Source organism: Sabethes cyaneus, chromosome 1 (assembly GCF_943734655.1).
Source record: "Sabethes cyaneus chromosome 1, idSabCyanKW18_F2, whole genome shotgun sequence".
Lineage (NCBI taxonomy): Eukaryota > Metazoa > Arthropoda > Insecta > Diptera > Culicidae > Sabethes > Sabethes cyaneus.
This window is the reverse complement of record NC_071353.1, coordinates 112,954,479-112,974,029: the sequence shown is the minus strand read 5'-3', so window position 1 is coordinate 112,974,029 and position 19,551 is coordinate 112,954,479. Positions and strand designations below refer to the sequence as shown.

Genomic DNA, 19,551 nt, shown 5'->3' with positions numbered 1-19,551 from the left:
ATTGGGACCCCTCCCCACTTTGAGAGGGGAGGCTCCTGTACAAATGAAATACAAATTTCCTCATAACTCGAGAACTAATCAAGCAAATAGAACCAAATTGGGCATGTGAAGGTTTTCAAGGGCAAGAAAATTTTCTATGATGAATTGGAACCCCTCCCTACTTTAGGAGGGGAGGCTCCTATACAAATGAGATACAAATTTCCTCATAACTCGAGAACTAATCAAGCAAATGGAACAAAATTTGGCACGTAGGTGTTTTTGGAGACAATTTTTTTTCTATGATGAATTAGGACCCCTCCCCACTTTAGGAGGGGGTCTCCTATACAAAAGAAATACAAATTTCCTCATAACTCGAGAACTAATCAAGCAAATGGAACCAAATTTGACATGTAAGTGGTTTTGGAGGCAAGATTTTTTTCTATGGTGAATTGAGACCCCACTTCAGTTTAGAAAGCGAGTTATGACCCATCTCCCTTTTAAGATGGTGGGCTTCCATACAAATGAAATGCAAATTTCCTCTTATCTCGAGAACTAATCAAGCCAAATTTGGCATGTGGGAGTTTTAGACGGCAGAAAGTAATTCACCGACCCCTTCCCCTTTTAAGAGGGGGGGCTCCCATACAAATGAAATACAAATTTCCTTATAATTTGAGTACTAATCAAGCAAATGGAACCAAATTTGGCATGTGGGGCTTTTAGGGAGCAGAAATTTTTTCTATGATGAATTAAAACCCCTCCCCTGTTTAGGATGGGGGGCTCCCATACAAATGAAATACAAATTTCCTTATAACTTGAGAACTAATCAAGCAAATGGAACCAAATTTGGCATGTGGGAGATTTTGGAGTCTTGAATTTATTTTATGATAGTTAGAGACTTCTCACCCCTGTGGTAGGGGGATATGGACTCTCATACAAATAAAACACAAGTTTTTGCGAAACTGAAAAACTAATCGGACTCGAGAAATTCGAGACTCTTCCATAAAACATTAGTCAATAACAAGACCACAAAAACTATCTATAGTAACACAAGATCATTCAGGACGAGACGGTCGCGAGTGTTGCCGGCGACCCGCCGTGGGAAGCGCCGCCCACTGAGGGGAGGCAACTCCCCGCAGAAATCACTACCGTCTAGGTTTATTTGTTTTCCTAGGTCTACCTGGGTTTCCTGGAACGAGCGACAGCAAGTAAGGAGAGGATCGCGAAATGGTACTTTCCACAAAAAAGTTTCCGTGAAATGGTTAAGGTTTTTCGCAAAATGATATCCGGCGAAATGTTGTACAATCATAGCGAATATTACTATCCGCTTTCTGGCTATGCAATGAGGGGACAGGGGAGTTGTTTTCTACTTTACTGTGAGGAAACATTGCAAATTTGTATATTAAACTACCCATTCCAGGTAACTAATAAGCATTAACATAAGCAGGAAATCAGCGTACCTGGCATTTTATACTGCACGTTGTTGTATATTAGCTGTTTGACTGCATAGGTGTTGTAAATTGGCAGCCAAAATTGTATTCAAATTCTTCGTGTCGGTAATTAGCTGTAAATTAGCATTGTCAGCACTACAAGAAGGTTATTAGTAAAGTAGCTGTATATTTTGCCAAAAAAGAATTGAAAGTAGCATTTAAGGCGACTTAAATGCTTATTGGCCTACATTTGAATAGCATTGGTGATGCTTTTTGTTTACCTGCGATGCTTTCATAGTTACGTAACTGCCAAAATGAATCATCTAAGGTTGAACTCCTCAGGAACTTGCAAAACTCGAGATTGTGACAAAGATCATCCGAGATTCATGATTTATGTACAACACAGGTTAATTTGTGACAATACGAAGTTTGTCGGGTCAGCTAGTAGTGAATAAAACGTAGTTTATCCTTTACTAGCTGACCCGACAAACTTCGTATTGCCACAAATTAACCTGTGTTGTACATAAATCATGAATCTCGGATGATCTTTGTCACTATCTCGAGTTTTGCAAGCCCCCCAGTGGGCGGCGCTTCCGACGGCGGGTCACCGGCAACACTCGCGACCGGCTCGTCCTGAATGATCTAGTGTTACTATAGATAGTTTTTGTGGTCTTGTTATTGATTAATGTTTTATGGAAGAGTCTCGAATTTCTCGAGTTGGATTAGTTTTTGAGTTTCGCAAAAATTTCTGTTTTATTTGTATGAGAGTCCACATCCCCCTACCACAGGGGTGAGAGGTCTCTAACTATCATAAAATAAATTCAAGACTCAAAAATCTCCTACATGCTAAATTTGGTTCCATTTGCTTGATTAGTACTCAAATTATAAGGAAATTTGTATTTCGTTTGTATGGGAGCCCACCCTCTTAAAAGGGAAAGGGGTCGTAAAACACCACAGAAAAAAAATTCTGCCATCTAAAACTCTCACATGCCAAATTTGGTTCCATTTGCTTGATTAGTTCTAAAGTTATGAGCAAATTTGTATTTCGTTTGAATGGGAGCCCCCCCCCCTCCTAAAAAGGTAAGAAGTCCTAATTCATAATGGGAAAAATGGTTGCCTCCAAAAACACCCACATGTCAAATACGGTTCCATTTGCTTGATTAGTTCTCGAATTATGAGGAAATTTGTATTTCATTTGTGTAGAAGCCCCCCCTCTTGAAGTGTGGAAGGATCCTAATTCACCGTAGAAAATATTTTTGCCTCCAAAAACCTCCACATGCCGAATTTGGTTCTATTTGCTTGATTAGTTCTCGAGTTATGGGGAAATTTGTATTTCATTTGTATTGGAGCCCCCCCTCCTAATGTGGGAAGAGGTCCTAATTCATCACAGAAAAAATTCTTGCCTCCAAAAACACCTACACGCCAAATTTGGTTCCATTTGCTGGATTAGTTCTCGAGTTATGAGGAAATTTGTATTTCGTTTGTATAGGACCCCCCTCCTAAAGTGGGGAGGGGTCCCAATTCATCATTGAAAAAAAAAATTGTCTCCAAAAACACACATATGCCAAATTTGGTTCAATTCGCTTGATTAGTTCTCGAGTTATGAGGAAATTTGTATTTCATTTGTACAGGAGCCCCTCCTCTTAAAGTGGGGAGGGGTCCTAATTCACCATAGAAAATTTTCTTGCTCTCGAAAACCTTCACATGCCAAATTTGGTTGCATTTGCTTGATTAGTTCTCGAGTTATGAGGAAATTTGTATGGAAGCCCCCCCCTCTTAAAGGGGAGAGGAGTTATAATTCCTCTTATAAAGAGGGGAGAGGTCTCAATTCACCATAGAATAAATTCTTGTCACCAAAAAAAACACCCACAAGCCAAATGTTGTTACATTTGCTTGATTAGTTCTCGAGTTATGAGGAAATTTGTATGGAAGCCCCCCCTCTTAAAGGGGAGAGGAGTTACAATTCCCCTTATAAAGAGGGAGGGGTCTCAATTTATCATAGAATAAATTCTTGTCACCGAAAACACCCACATGCCAAATTTGGTTCTATTTGCTTGATTAGTTCTCGAGTTATGAGGAAATTTGTATTTCATTTGTATAGGAGCCCCCCCTCCTAAAGTGGGGAGAGGTTCTTATTCATCATAAAAAAAATTCTTGCCTCCAAAAACACCTACATGCCAAATTTGGTTCTATTTGCTGGATTAGCTCTCGAGTTATAAGGAAATTTGTATTTCGTTTGTATAGGAGCCCCCCCCCCCACTTAAAGTGGGGAGGGGTCCCAATTCATCAAAGAAAAAAATTTTGTCTCCAAAAACACACACATGCCAAATTTGGTTCCATTTGCTTGATTAGTTCTCGAGTTATGAGGAAATTGGTATTTCATTTGTACAGGAGCCCCCCCTCTTAAAGTGAGGAGGGGTCCTAATTCAACATAGAAAATTTTCTTGCCCTCGAAAACTTTCACATGCCAAATTTGGTTCCATTTGCTTGATTAGTTCTCGAGTTATGAGGAAATTTGTATGGAAACCCCCCTCTTAAAGGGGAGAGGAGTTATAATTCCCCTTATAAAGAGGGGAGGGGTCTCAAATTACCCTAGAATAAATTCTTGTCACCGAAAACACCCACATTCCAAATTTGGTTCTATTTGCTTGATTAGTTCTCGAGTTATGCAGAAATTTGTGTTTCATTTGTATGGGAGCCCCCCCCTCTTAGTGGGGGGAGGGGTCTCTAACCATCACTAAAACCTTTCCTGGCCCCAAAAACCTCTACATGCAAATTTTCACGCCGATTGGTTCAGTAGTTTTTGATTCTATAAGGAACACAGGACAGACAGACAGAAATCCTTCTTTATAGGTATAGATTATCCAAACAAACAATAACGTTCGTATTCGAAAGCAATTTTTTTAATGCTTTTGTTTGATTAACACGAAGTCACGATCAATGAGCCTGTGTTGTCAGTTATAGCGATAAAACATTACAAACTGTGTTGCCAATTTAATCATTTTTTTCACGTTTGGAACGTTTGAAACAGTACCTGAACTCGGAATCGGAATCCATCGATCTAGTAAAAGCACAATATTGACTTACTTGACAAAATAAACGATATTTGCCCCCGCGACGATTCTGGCGACGGTTTCGCCCGCGACGGTTATAATTCTTTCGTACGCGATGAGTACGCGAGTGGGAAATTGACAATACTTCAGTTATCCAGTTTTTTACGCGCTATAATGGCGGACGCTATAAATTGTGTTCGTAATATGCAAACGCAAAGTACGTTAAAAGCAAGGTAATGTATTCGCGGTTATTTTCATGCATTGGTGAGAAAAGAAAAAATAGAAAAAATAGTATATGAAGTTCATGATGGATTCCATGCAAACTTCAATTATTTGCAGTTTTAGATAAAGAATATGCTTCGGATTATGTCTGTTTGTCTGTGATTAAACATGCGTCATGTAACTTTGAACATGCATCATATAAATTTTAAAATGCGTCATGTAAATTTTAACAGGCGTCATGCAACTTTTAATATGCGTCATGTTAATAATAACAATATTAACATTTAAAAGTTACATGTTTCACGTTGAAAGCTACATGATACATATTAAAAGGTACACACAGTGGCGGCTCGTCCGCATGTTCAACCTGTTCATAGGACAGGCAACAAAATTCAGCCCGACAAAATTGTTTTCATCACTCGTTCATGATTTTGTTTGCACCGACGCATATTCAATGCAATACGAATTTAGTTTAGTTACGAAGCTGATGAGCAGAACGTTCAACACGACGTTTGAATGTTGCTTTAGAGATCTCAATGCACAAGCATACCAACACCTTGTTCCTGCTGTTGATTCTTGATACTGAATTAGCACCAGGAACAATGTGTTGGTACGAAGGAGATAAAAAGAGAATATGAAAAAGCTTCAACCCGAAAGCGCGGGCGCATTATTGTCTCCTTAACTCGTTCATCTTCAGCATTGAACAACTTACTACCACATATCCCTATGGCCTGCGCTTTGATTCCATTTTATTTAGTTGCGAAGCTAATAAGGAAAACGTTCAACACGACGTTTGAACGTTGCTTTAGAGATTAGCACCAGGAACGAAGGTGTTGGTACGAAGGGGATTTGAAAATGGAGCGCGGTTGACATGCATTATCCGCAAAGTTTTCTCATTAACTCGTTCATCTTTAGCATTGAACAACTTCGCAGTGAGGTGGTTATTCTTGAATTTGGTTGGTAAAATTCTGAGACGAGTTTGCTAGTAAAGTAAACCGTCGTATTCCGTTGTTACATAGGAAGCGGAACTGTAATGTGAATTGTGGCAGTATGTACACGAAATGATCACAATAGATCAAAATGCTGGTCGTAGTGATAATATCCAAAAAAATGTACACGAAATACACCGCTTACGCAACATAGCAAGCGCTACGTGAATACCTCTGTTTGTTTTATGATTTAAATCAGGGATGGTCCGATCACTTTGACTCAATTATGATTCATTTGACAGTACCGTCTCAGTAAAGCAAAGTTTGACAAAGTTATGTATGGGAAATTTATATAATTAGTAATTATCTACAATTTTGCTGAATAAAGCCTTGCTGTCTTTTGTGGTTACGGAGCTACAATGCTAGTACCTTATTATCAACTAAGTGAACGCTCATTTAGTTACTAATGAGGTACTAGCATTGTAACTCCGTAACTACAAAAGATACAACAAAAGATTCAGCAAAATTGTAGATAATAACTAGTTCTGCAAATGTCTCATATATGACTTTGTCCAATTTCGCTCGGCTGAGACGGTACTGTCAGTTGAATCAAAATTGAATCAAATTGATCGGACCATCCCTGATTAAAATATAAAAATGCGATAATAAAAAGCTGCGTATTAAATTGTATTTTTCGCTGGTTGAACAGGTAAGCTAAACCCCAACAAGTCGCCACTGGGTACACACTTGTTACATTTCACATGTTGCTTAGGGGTGAACCGGCCTGCGGTTGAAAGCGCTAAATAATAAAGAGCGCTAAATGATATCCAACCAAGGGGTCGGACACTCAGCACATTGTGCCGCGGCACTCCAGAGATATCAAGCGGAACATCTCCGGTTCAATTTTCTGTTTCTGTTTGCAGCACAAGGTGGGGCAGTTAGAGCCAAGTCTGTCCAGGGCTGAGATAAGGTGGTTGTGATAATGTTAAAAGAATCCGTGCGGATTACGCTAGCTCCATAATGTATTGGTGATTATGGATTAATGGGCGGAAGAAGAGTGACAGAACTTGGCTTGATATAATTGTGTGCTTGGTCAATATAGCATAAGATAGCTTGTACTTATCTTGTTTTCTCCTTCCTTTGTTTGTTTCCTCGTCTTGTTCGTAGTCAATCTTGATTAAACCTGAAGCAGGCTCCACGCCGGCCGTCCTCTCCATCGTTGTCACCAGTGTGGTCATCTGTGGCTGGTCTCTTGCCTCCCCTCACGGCAACATTATTGTTGCCGTGAGAAGAAGCGATAGAGATCAGGCAGAAAAGAAAAGAAAAGAAAAGAGGAATTTTTTAGTCAACATGTTGATTGCAATTTTCAAGTTAGTAATATCACGAGAATTCTATGTCTGTCCATCACCTATGCTACTACCGACTAACTACTCGCTAGGCTGGACGCTACTCATCTCCCAAATACCCATGTCATCACGATTGACCCAGCGCTGTTCCACAACCTATGCTCATTAAAAGCCACAGCCGCCTCTTTATCTACCATCTTTGCAGTATTGTAGCTGATGGCGTAAATTTTCGAATATTTTGTGCGGAATATTATTCAAGAGCAATATTATCGCTCAGAACTATCGAAAAACTACTTGAACTTCCGAAAAATAGAGCAGATGCGATATAATGGGGAATGGTACTCGCTCGTATTATTCCCGGTGGCATTAATTGCATATTTGTAGCGGTAGTCAACCGATTTGTCGGTATGCTCTTCAGACCGTGGTCAATTGAAATGATTCTGTAACTAAGAAGGGATGAGGTGGATCAAAAAGAACTTCACTTGGAGATATGTATATATGCCGTGTTAGGTCTTAAGTGCAAGCTGTCACTAAAGCAAGACTTAATAAGATGTTAACGACGTTGATAATTCTGTGAGGATGGTATTGAATCGAAAAATAAATCCTCATACCACGGCCATATATTATGTACTATGACCCCATTTTAGGAAGTGGAAATGATTGAGGACAGCCCTTCGCTATCGCTTGAATCAGCCAGAGAATCGAATACCTGTTTTTACTTGAAGAAGTTTTAACTCTAAAAAGATTTAGTTAGAAATGGAATTTTAGTTGAAGTCTGCCAGCATTGGGCAATGGACAGAACAAGATATATATCGAGGCTATAAATCTTTTCGAGTGATCCACTAAGTCCGACCGCGACGACAGCCGCAAGAATGGAGAGGAGCAGGCCGCCGGTGAGTTGCCACCGTTCGACTTGATGGACTCTCCGACAGAGGCTCATCAGCATTAGGAAGGCCCTTGGGAGACAAACAGCGTCATACATGATCATTTTATGTTGTTAGTTGAATACCGTTAACGCGGTTAGTCACAAGACATGCAAATCATTCTAATACAGGAGGGAAATAAAAAAAAAAAAAAAAAAAAAAAAAAAAAAAATTTATAATCCAAAACAATACAATAGAGGTGATAGTAACAGCAACGATAGCAATATTAGTAATAATAGTAATAGCATAGGAAACTGATACAGGAAACACAGCTACTGACTATAACTTCCTGCCCATTAATAATTGTAATTTGGCAGCATAGGTATAAGAAGAATTTCCGACTCATCATAGAACACTCAAACATATATTCATTCGTACCTATACACCCATGCACACTCATACATGCATACACATGTATACATGTACGTGTGTGTATATTTTTCAGTGCTGTGCTGTCCATAATCGCATAACAGCCACAAATTCTATGGCAATCTCATAGAAAATGTCTCGATTACGCAAATAAAGACATCACATCATTTTTGAACACTCGTTCGTTCTAACTAGCGATACATTTTAATTTTCATGAGTAAGTCAAAATCTCATGAATGGTGGGTAGGATTTGGTTTCAGTTTTCTAGAGAAATTTCTGTGCATACCAGCAATTCATCTAGGGAACCGAGTAAGCCCTCCCGGTGCTTCGGCCCAAACGGATTGAATTTAAAATCAAATCCGTTCGATTTCGCTCCATTCCGCTTTACGAGACACATGCTACACATAAAGCTAAATTATGCAATACTACATACTACACATATATCCAACTTAAACTATAAACATTCTACATGCGGAACTAAGAATTTTTAGGTCGTTTGGCCGAAGTACGCGTCAAACCACCTACCCATGGGAGGGCATCTCCGGTTCAATTTTACATATGAAATAAGAGCACTGCCAGTTGTATCATCTCGCACGGTTGCCAGATCTATCAGATTATAACGAATTTAACAAATCTTGCAGCTCGGCACTTTGGGTACAGCATCTCCACAGTTCGGCTCGTTTCAAGTCGCTTAACATAAAAACGGCTGTGCCGAGTGACCGACCCCTTGTATCCAGTTTTTTTCGAGCCATAATGGCGAAAAGTTTCGAATTTCGCGTAGGAATGATTTGGGAGTACCACAGGGAAGCGTATTAGGACCCTTAATTTTTATTTTATACATCAATGACCTAAAAACTTGTTTGAGACATGGAAACCTGAAACTCTTTGCAGATGATGCTACAATTTATTGGGCCAGTGACAACTTAGATACGGCAATTCGAGAAGCTGAAATTGACCTCAAGCAGATCGCAGAGCATTTGAAACGGAAAAAACTAAGCTTGAATGTTTCGAAAACAAAGTGGATGATTATAGGAAATAAAAAATTTGCTCAGAATGTTGAACTCAAAATAGACGAAGAGGTAATAGAAAGAGTGACTGTTTCTAAGTATCTAGGAGTACAAGTGGACGAAAAGCTTAATTTCTCTGAACACGTGGATTACGTTATAAAAAAGATTGCCATAAAGTATGGAGTACTGTGTCGGATAAACAGATATCTAACGTTTTGGTCCAAGCTAACATATGTAAGATCAGTTATATTGGCGTCAGATACGCAAGTGCAAAGGCTTCAAAGGTTGCAAAATAAGATAATGAGACTATTGCTCAGATGTGGACGGTTAACATCAACGAATCTTATGTTAGATATGCTCCAATGGATGTCAGTGAAACAAAGAATAATATATAACAGCTTGATGTTTATACATAAAATGAAAATTGGTATATTGCCTGAATATCTTACACAAGAAATACAGTTTGGTAGAGATATACACAGACACAACACTAGAGGTGCTTCTGACTTTAGACTACCTCGTTTTTTGAAACAGACGACTCAGAGGTCGCTTTTCTATAAAGGACTTCAAATATACAATAGTTTGCCACAGGAAGCCAAAGCGAAACAGTGAAAAGCCAATTTTAAATCAACGATTATTGTGAACTTGTCGAGTCATTCACTCTATAGTCTGCTAAGGCAGAACCGTTTTTTACTAGGGAATATCCTGTTGCTTGCGAAGGCGAGACAGGTGAAATAGTAATGGTTCTGTTGCTTGCGAAGGTGAGACAGGTGAAAAGTAATGGTAGGCCAATCTATATGAAATCATAGAAAATACGATTATCAGAATTTAATAGTATTGTGATGGACATACGCGGGAGAGTGATGCAACAAGTAGTATGGCTGATAAATAGATAAGCAACAATATGTGAAATAACTATATTTAAATACCCAAGAGATAAACGTCCCTCCCACTCCAAAGATGCGTATGGGGTAGAGGCATCATTTGCCTTCGCAGATAATGCACATAAACACGATTTGTTTGTACTGATCTAACGTGTTTAATCCTAGGTAAATCAGTTTCACATTTCGTTTCCCAACGATTACGATAGAAATCCGATCGGAGAATAACATATTCGCTGCTTGCAACTACCAACTAAACGAGACTAAATCAAACCACCAAAACAATAACAAAGAGCAGGGCGGCCAGTTCATACAAGTTTCAGCATATTTAGGGTTGCTAGTTGTTCAAATTAAAAACGAACCCCGTTAGTTTGCATGAGGAATCGTTCAAACGAACGGGGGTCCACTGTATTCATGCTTGTAATCATTCGATTCTTTATAAATACGTGCTAAATGCAACATATATACATGCTACATGCGTTGTATGTAACATTTATCAAAGTAGTAACATTGCATACGTTCAATTCTCAAAAGATTGTGCATTTGAAAACAATTTAACAAAATCAAGAACACAAACTATTGCTTTCCTGCTACCTTACTGAAATTAAAGATTGTTTTTATTACCCTTGGTTCCCCACGTTGAAGGGATTTCACCAATTCAATCCTATTTTATTAACAGCACAGCTTTTCACTACACTTCTAATGAAACGGCAAGCATGCATATTCATACAGAGTCGCATTATAACCAAACACTACAGTTGTAGCACATTTTTCCAACACAGATATCAAATTCGCCGAGGTTTATTCGTCTCGCAGTAAAGAATTTGCGATCTGTTGGGGCAACGTACTTCTGTCATTGTTTCTGGCACACTTCCCTAACACAGACATTAAATTGGACTACATTTAATCGCGGTGTTAAGAAATATTGTTGAAATGAGGAAACTTTGTCACTTGTTTTGGCTTACTTCCCAAGCACAGATATCAAATTGGTATAGGTTTAGACATCGTAAAGATTCTTCCAACCAATCACGAAGCGAGAATTCTGGTGAAACATAGATTCATTATTTTCGATTTTTCAATAGTTCAACATCAAGAATCCATACTTTTCTTCATTTGGGTCAATTCTTAGAAGATTTTCCGATCGATTGGTGTAAGAATATTGAATACCGATCGGAAAACCGCTGAGCTATTAGCGCGCAAAACCTTTCATTTTTCGTGACGCTCGCATTTTTCGATTTTTTGGAATGACACTCTATCTCAAAACTTGCCGTAAGACGTAGTCCTACGTCAAAATCTTTCTCGAAAAGTGGTCAGGTTTTGAACGCTAATAGCGTAGCGGTTTCCCGAACACCAATCGATTGGAAAATCTTCTAAGAATTGCCCCAAATGCAGAAAAGTATGGATTCTTGATGTTGAACTATTGAAAAATTGAAAATAATGAATCTATGTTTTACCAGAATTCTCGCTTCGTGATTGGTTGGAAGATTCTTAACGATGATCTAAACCTATACCAATTAGATATCTGTGCTTGGGAAGTAAGCCAAAACAAGTGACAAAGTTTCCTCATTTCAACAAGATTTCTTAACACCGCGATTAAACCTAGACCATTTTGATGTCCTTGCTTGGGAAGTACGCCAGAGAGAGTGACAAAGTCCCCTCGTGCCAACAGATTTTTTACGAGCGCGATTAAACCTAATCCAATTTGAGTGTTCGGTTATAATATGACTCTGTTTCATACGCATGCTTGCCATTTCATTAGAAGTGTAGTGAAAAGATGTGCTGTTGATAAAATAGGATTGAATTGGTAAAATCCCTTCAACGTGGGGAACCATGGGTAATAAAAACAATCTTTAATTTCTGTAAGGTAACAGGAAAGCAATAGTTTGTGTTCTTGATTTTGTTAAATTGTTTTCAAATGCCTAATCTTTTGAGAATTGAACGTATGCAATGGTACTACTTTGATAAATGTTACATGCAACGCATGTAGCATGTATATATCTTGCATATAGCATGTATACATGAAGAATCGAATGATTACACGCATGGATACATGCTACTATTACTACAAAGAGACTTACGTAGTCCTGCGTCACCTATATATGCGGTTGTGTCTTGTACACAACTCTTCTGATTATCATTACTTTCCCTTACCGTCCCTCCATCAATTGTAGAACAACCGTTTCTAAAAAATAATAAGTCATAAATACGTTAGCAGAGGAGTGTTATCGGTGCTATCCCTATTTTAACGAACGGCATTTGACAGTCGACTTAACGAAAGGCGCTATTTCAGAAAAAGCCCTCGCCCGACATATAAATTTGCTGCCAACATTGTCGAGAGAAACGTACGTGGTGACCACCCCGGTGGCAACTTTGACGTTTGCGAACAAAACAGGTGAAGCCAACATAGCTGGATCACTGGATCACTTTTATACGTATCGGATCACTAGTGTGCGTGTAAAAGAACGATTTACACGATATTTCTGCAGCGTCAGACGTAATTTTCGCTACATTATCATTTATTTCGTGTCCTAAAGGCAACGTTTTCTGTTAGTTGAAAGTAAATTATTTTTATCGATGAATTGTTATTGAGATTCATGTAAAATTCTTCACTTCTACTTGATTATGTTTTGTTGGCTTGATCGCATCACTTCACTGCCGTGTGAATGCTGCGTACTAAAAGCAAAACGCCTGTAGCGCCCCCTCATTTTGTGGCGGTTTCAGCAAACATAGTAGATGCCCGGGGGTTGGTGCTGACTTGCCGTTTCTTTTTCGCGTGTGCTAAGATGTTGGCGACATAAACATGGAGCCATCACAAAGCCCCTGTAATACGTCAGATACTTTCAACCTAGCGCTAGCAGCAAAACACTTGGTAAGCAGTGATCTTGTAGAAATTTCGCATATTTCAAGATATGCCTGCTAAGTGCTGTGTTAAAATATGTGGTGCAAGGTACGGTGAAGTGAAAACTAGTTTTCATCGCTTTCCAGCAATTGGCCTTGCCAGCGTTGAAAGAGATTTCGTAGGCTGCTCGCACTTACAGGAAATCTCGTGCCGAACTGTCAACGCGTGAGTGTTGACAAAAGCAAAAATACTTCCCTTTCTTTTTTTCTCACGCAAAACCCTGAACAATATCAGCAACGCTGGCAAGGCCAATTACCACGTATCGCGATTCATTGCGACGAGAGCTGCCGAGGAAAGCTGTTTCGAGCAACGTGCAATGTATTAACCGCAGTTTTGTGTGCGGACGTCATTTTGTAGCTGTTTCTTTTAGACAAAAAATAAAATAAAACTTAAAAAAAGAATGAACTTCAAAGGAAAGCCAGCTCCGCCTTGCGCTATCCGTCAAATAAACTGAATACCTACATTATTTTTTAACAACGCAGATGATGCAAGTGTTTCAGCGACTCAAACACGCCGAGCTGCACTGGAAAATGAACATACATTTTCAGCAAAAAACGTAAACCGTGGGTAAGTATAGTTTATTCGATTATTAAACTGTAATAATAAAATTTTCTATATTTTTTGGTCGAACAAAATTTAAGGTCGTGTGTAAAACGAAAAACTGGCTTGACCGGTATTATCGAACACCCAAACCAATCGACTTTGGTGGACGATAGCAATTAGCAACGCGAAAAAGAACTTGGAAAACATCGAGTATGATACGGTAAGGACATTTTCATTGGTGTTGTAAAACTGTAGCAGTACACGACAATTAATTTTGAGATATATTTTGTTTATTTTAGAGTTATTACATAACAAATACGTCGACATTTAGTATTGAATTTACTGATGAGGAATGGTTGGAGGAACATTTCGAAGAGGATGAAAGCAACAGCTCAAGCAACGTCCCAACCAATGAATGAGCAAGTACATGATCAAGAAAATATACATTCTAGCAATGACAGAGCGGTGTGAACAAACCACTCTGAACAGGAATTTATCGAAAAGTTATGAAGGTCGTTAAATAACAACAGAGAGGAAATAAGATTTCTTAAGCACTTTGTGTCACAACAAGATGAAGTGATAACTGGTTTCCGATATGATCTGAAACCATTCGTACATGATGATACTAAAGTAAAATTATTAACTGGTTTGCCTTTCTATTCACTATTAGCCCAATAAGCATTTCCAATGCAATTTAAATACAAGCCAATAAGCATTTAAGTTGCCTTAAATGCTATTTTGGCAAAATAGACGGTCAGTTTACTGCTAGCCTTATAGTGCTGACAATGCTTATTAGCAGCTAGTTACCGACAAGAAGAATTTGAATAGAATTGTGGATGCCAATTTACAACAGTTATGCAGTCAAAAGGCTGATAAAAAGCAACCTGCAGTATAAAACGCCAGGGATGCTAATAAACGATTGATTTACTGCTTCTTTTAATGCTTATTGGTTACCTGGGAGTTAGCGTGTATAGTTTTGTTGAAAATGGAATTTATACTTACTCGCAGGTTATTAACAAGGAACAACGGTGTGTTGCAACGGTTTGTAAATATTTTTACTCATGTCTTTTCTTGCTGTGCATGCAACTGAAAGGGTTAATTAATACGTTTTCCACCAAGAGATATACTTGAGCCGAATATTACAACAAAATATCGCACTATATTTGCGAATCCTGCTACTGTCTTACCGGATTGTTTTGAAGTATTCACAGAGAAACCTGGAGTCAAAGATAAAGTTATTAAAATGCTTATAGTTACGAGCACCACCAAAATAATGATAGGTATAACTCTCTACGGATATATATCATATATTTCGAAACCGTTTACTGGGCACTCTACAGATAAATTTATCACCGAGATGTCTGATTTTACTAATACCTACGGTAAAACTGCACCTTGACGTGGTGTAGGGCTTTTGACGTAGAACTACGTCTGACCGCAGGGTGTCAATTTAAAATTTGGATTCAACCCAGCGTCACGAAAGAATGAAAGATTTTGAACGCTAAATGCTCTGCCAATTATGAATAGATTTTCATGGTTTAGATATCGATCGACTCATAAAAGATGTATCACTAAGGTCATTACAAATATTTTATAAAGTTTTTGTCCTTCCGCTTGGGCCACTGATAGGGGGGGGGGGGGGGGGGGGGTGAGGTTAAACAAAAAACAAAGATTTTTTTAATCGAGCAAAAAAAATATTGATTTGAGGCATTTTTACTTGAAGTTTTAAACTTGAAAACCAAATCTATTCTTGCTTTTAATATATACGTTATTATTTTCCATGCAAAAATCTACGAAAAAAGACAAAAACGAAAGAAAAATTTTTCGGGCGATTTTCGTTGTTCGAATTTTCATTTCTGTTTCGTGCTACAGGCATTAACTCAACTCGTACACTCATTTTTCAAGTTTTTCAGGCTGTAGAACCCAGACAATTGATTTTATGAAGAAAAAAAAAAATTAACTCATATCCTACAAATTATTTTTTTCCCCTCGTCCCAATAGGTCGAAGATTGTTTGCGACGCTTAGACTTATACCAATTTGATATCTGTGCTTGGGAAGTATGCCAGAAAGAATGATAAAGCCTCTCGTCCTAACAAAATTTCTTAGGACTGCGACAAACCTAGTCCAGTGTGAAGTCCTGAAAGTAAACAATTTTGTTAAAGCATAAAACCACCCCGTCCTTTCAATCTAGTTTATTTTTAAACACTAAATCTGGTCCAAATTGATGTCCTGAAGGTGAAATGTCACAGAAAAGTGAGCAGTAATCCTTTCCTTTTGCCAGATTGTATCCACATTTGCGACTACGAAGTTGCTAATATTTGTTTGGTTTTTGCGTGAGAAAAAAGTGAAGGAAGTATGTTTGCTTTTTTTTCACGCAAGTTTTGACAATGGGTTTTCGTATAAGTGCGAACAAATCTCTTTAGCGAAGTTTAGCGATCTGCTCAGTTTCAAGTACCGAGTATCTATTCTTTGTCCTTGTTTCGTCGCCTAGGGCGATGCCGAGTCTCGAGATAGGGCTGTCATCTTATAGCGCAGAGACAACCTTTTCTGTCGCTATACAAACTTAGTTTCCACCGGGAGTGGTTACCCGACCTTTGCTAAAGTTGCTTGTATTCCGGCTGTCACCACCACGAGGAGGTAGGGATAGGAGTTGCTGGACGAGGGGCTAAGGACCGCTATGGCTGAATAATCCGAACTCTAATTTACCGGTGTTTGTGCGTAACCGTATTGAGAAGATTTAAAAATCGCAATCGGACGTTAAATGGATGCATATCGGCACGAAAGACAATCTCGGAGGCCTTGTGTCCTCAGGCTTTCAACTAGTAGAATTAATGAAAAGTGCCCTATGTTTTTGAAATCCGCGGAGACAAGGTTGGTCCTGCCAGAGAAGAATCATTTCACTGACTTGCAGATTGATACGATTCATCGAGAGTATCGGGTTAAACGGTTTGTTTGCGAAGGTTTGACAACAGTTTTGGCTTGTGAACACAAGGCGCACAATCCTTCTTAAGGAATACCGCTTCAATGCACCTAAGAAGGCGTTTGTATGTGTTTTTGTGTGCTTGTGACCATCGCTGGTCACAACCTTGAGCTGGTAGGTTCTTTGACTAAGTATGGATTTTTAAAGGAGCGTTGCATCGTTTTGTCAGTCGCAGAGGTAATGTGGCTGAGAAACAATCAGACAACGGCACCAGGATTGCAGGGGATGATTAAAGGAATTGAGAAGCTTGTTTGGATTGCAGAAGAAGGAGAACAAGGTGCATTTTTCTACCAGTGTCGTAGTATCAATTGGAAATTTATATCATCTCGGGCTTCCCATCAAGGAGGTCTCTGGGAGGCCGGAGTTGAGTCCGTGAAGAATCACTTGGGTAAGGTTCTCAATAAATCGTATCTGATGAATGAAAAAATATGTACGTCATTATACCAAATTGAGGTAATTTCCAATTTGCACCCAATAATTCAGCACAGCGAGGACAATCAAACCTTGAGTTCAGGGCATTTCCTAGTAGGACATGAGCTAACAGTGATTGTAGATTCGATCTATAACGATCTGAAAGAGTCAACGTTGTCCTGATAACAACTAATTCAGAGAAGGCAGATGAAACCGTTAACGAGCAAATGATAGAAACGAGCCATCTGGCTCCTGTGGAATGTCGCGTGCAGAAGTTTACCTAATCATTACCAGCTCTGTGTCTCCTATATGATATGACAGTATCCCCACAGTGATGGGCCTCTCGATGCTGCAGCCAATCAGGACCCCAAACAACAATGGCCGCCCATAGAATTACTACGAAGTGCTTTCCCGCCCAGTGCAGTTCAATTAATCCACCAGTTACTAGGTATTCGGTGCGCGATATGCGGGATGGCACAACCAGGCTCAAAAAATTAGTGATGAATAACCCAGGACAGAGTGAAATGGAAGCGAGTTCTTGATACGGCACCCAGGCTCTAAGCTACTACAGAAGAACATAAAGGCTGTGGCTGACGATACTCCAACCTTTTTGCAAAAAAAGTCGATGCTTTGGAATTAAAGCAAAGTCTTGGGCTTAGACGTCTTTCTTAGACTTGACCCTTTCCAAATTATCGACAGACTTCACAACCGGTTAATTAGAGTACAGGACAGTTACAGGACTAGTGCCAGAATCCTACTGACTACTAACTAGTGACTCTAGCAAAACCTAGCCGAGAATCGAACATACGAACACTGGCTTGTTAGGCCAGCATCGTACCTTGAATTTGTGTTAAAATCTGATAGTCAGAAATTTCCTAGTATCATTTTCGATAGTTCGACTAGAATTTGGCTCGATGATCGTAAACGAAAATAACGAGCGAAAATAATTAGAAACATACTAACCACTGAAGTTCGGCGAATCGAAATGCCTAATAAACCCACCTTCAAACTAGCATCAGCGACGCTATTTTCTGATATAGCATTATTGATTGGCATTTGACATTACCTATATGTAACGTGAAATAGAACCATTACAAATATTTCTCAAATTGTGTTTCAAAACAAAGGTCGTAATTAGATGAATCACGGCATCACAAGAAACTTAACCACTGAACTGGTTACGCATTCATCCGAACGGCACCCATATAATTATTTATTCATAATGTACACTAGTTCAGGATACCTATGACTGTACCTAGATTCTTGAATTAATTCCGAAGCAACTGCAAGTTCTTTTCTGACAAAACTAACAACTTTCAATAAGTTTTTGTGTGAGCAAAACGTTAAATTCTTTTATCAAATTTTTATTGGTCAGTCGTTCAATTGACCACTGCATTCGAGCAAAATAAATAGCTAACAGAAAATTTGTGAACATACAAATCCATTATATATTCATATTATCTCTAACAAAGTGCCGTGTTGACGGCAGGGGATAAAAACTCCCAATGATTTAAAATAATAGTGCAATTGCAAATGCAAATAAATAAAATTTCAATGATTTAAGGAAACTAAATTTTTTTAAATGAATCAAAAATGGATGTAGATATTTTGGTCTGACTGATTTTTTGTGGTCAACATAAAATACTTAACATTCGCTCTTAAAATATGCCCGAAAGCAGATAAAAAGGAGACATAACTACGAATTGAATAAAACGTGATCAGAATTCATGAGCGGTATTCCGCTCGGAAATCGATTATTCTGCACGTCTATCTGGAGGCACATAAAAAGATAAACACTTTGGAATGATTAGTCAAACAACTGCGATAGAACAACTTGCCCCATATGATCTAATGCCAGGTGTAGCTAATTTAAATAATTACAAATCTATTAAATCTTCACTCACTACAGCTATGACAATCTCTGACCAGCATAGAGGTTGATGATTCAATGATTCAACCTTCCCTCCCCAAAGTTCAATCGCAATTGTAACTTTCCTGATTCCTGCTGGCTGAAACAACTTTTCTGGTCTGCGGTCATACGCCACGACGAGCTTGGCCTCTTAACACTATACTGCAGCGACCTTCCCTAAATAGCGTAAAAAGTAATTTCTATATTTGGAACGATATTTTCCATCTTTCTAAAAGTCTTGAGGAAAAATCAATAATTTATCATCCTCTCCGCAGCCGAACGGCTGGCGACCTGACTCAACCGACAAAATGAAAGTGGAACACCGTGAAAAACTTACCGTCAACGTAAGCTTGGGCCCAGATTGGTACGGCCAATTTGCGGCTGCATTTCAGCGCGTGGTTGAAACTATTTTCGAAGCGGACAAATCCTTTCCACGGAACGGAAGTAGAAATTTCTTATCACTGCTATCACTCCGAGAAAAATTCTCACAGACACATCACATCACACACAGTACAGTAAACTTGTCACTGCTGTATAAGAACTACACTGTACACGACGGTTTAGGACGAGGCTGGGGAGAGGAAAAACAATTGCCACAACCACAACACACCGACTGTGAACTCGCGTATTTCCCGATAAACAAGCGACGTCTGCGACAGCGACAGGATCATC

The 19,551-nt window shown here is 39.0% G+C and overlaps 1 protein-coding gene across 3 annotated transcripts in view; it reads right to left on the bottom strand.

Moving 5' to 3' along the window:
* Window positions 1-19,551, bottom strand: part of LOC128732926 (amyloid-beta A4 precursor protein-binding family A member 2-like) — a 34,218-nt gene extending 14,667 nt beyond the window's left edge. For all 3 annotated transcript variants that reach the window (XM_053826392.1, XM_053826393.1, XM_053826391.1), the window contains exon 1: window positions 19,217-19,551. The gene's annotated coding sequence lies outside the window, so the exon portion shown is untranslated. The remainder of the gene's footprint in view (window positions 1-19,216) is intronic.